Below are 1252 nucleotides of genomic sequence, written 5' to 3'. Positions count from 1 at the left end.
AGCGGCGGGTCTGGCACGAGAAAACAGAGCGGCGAGACGCTTCGGCTGCCTGCAGGCTGCCCGACGTCGGCCGCGTTTGGCCCTCGCTGGGAGACTCCGCGGGGCGCGGGGCCGCGCGGCTCTGCCTGCCGCCGCCGCTCCCTCCTGCCCTGCGCTGCGGCTGCGGGCAGGGAGGGAGGAGAGACGGAGGGAGGAGGGAGGGAAGGAGGGATGGAGGGAGGAGACTCCCCTCCGGCTCCCACGCGCGCCGCGGGGAGCTGCCCCGGGCTGCGCGCCCCCTCTCTCCCCCTCCCCGGGGGGCTTCGGCCTGGGCTTGGCTCTGGACCCCCGTGGCGCCGGGTGGCGCCGGCCGCCCGTTTCGGGGGAGCCGCCGCCGGCTCCGCCAGCGCCGGCTCCGCGGCGGTCCAGCCGGGTCCAGGAGCATCGCTGCTGCCTCGCAACCGGCGCTGGCCGCGCTGGCGGCGGGCGCGCTGGGTTGATTCGCCGAGGGGTGCGGGGATGCCTCCGCTGCTCTCCCCAGCACCTTCCCGGGTGCCCAGCAAAATATGAATTGTAGTACTTGTTCTTGTCAGTCTTACTGAAAAAAAAAAGAAATATTGTCAGCAGATAGTATTTGTTTTGGGAAACCTGCTGCCGCCCATTTTTTTGGCGAGATAGGTGAACCTACCCTGCACTTAACCTAACCGACCTGCTGCTTAGGATCATTCAGGCCCCTTTTTAGCTCCACCATGATTCTTGCCAGGATGATTTCTCTAATTCAGAAAGATAATTCTGTGAAATGCACTACCTTGCAGCAACTGCATGGACTGTCAAAATAAAGGCTTGAGCCAACAGCAGCAGTTGCTGCCACTCTCACTCATTCCTGCTCTGGCTGTGCCATGTAAACCTTCTATTTACTTTGTGCAGCAAAGGTTTCTGTTTGTTTCCAATTTACAGCACCTGGATGGAAGAGTTCAATAAAGATGCTTCTTTGCTTAGTAGATGGTTTGTTTCCGTTAAGGTAAAAGGCTTTGAGATGCTACATAGAACAGAAAATGAATTGGCTTGGATTTCCATGAAGTTTTTTTTTTCCTTGTAACTATGCAAAACAGTGTTACATCCATATATGCTACTGATAAAAAGAGACTGTTGGGTTAGAAGGACCACTGCCGTGGCCGTAGAATAGATGGCCTTTTTGGGGGAGAGGGACTAGAAGGGAAACTATATGATTAATACACTGCTAAATTATATTCTCCATCATTAAAACTCAGCC

Source organism: Rhea americana, unplaced genomic scaffold, assembly GCF_003343005.1.
Source record: "Rhea americana isolate MKP2758 unplaced genomic scaffold, rheAme1 scaffold_35, whole genome shotgun sequence".
Lineage (NCBI taxonomy): Eukaryota > Metazoa > Chordata > Aves > Rheiformes > Rheidae > Rhea > Rhea americana.
Note: the sequence above shows the minus strand (reverse complement) of the source record.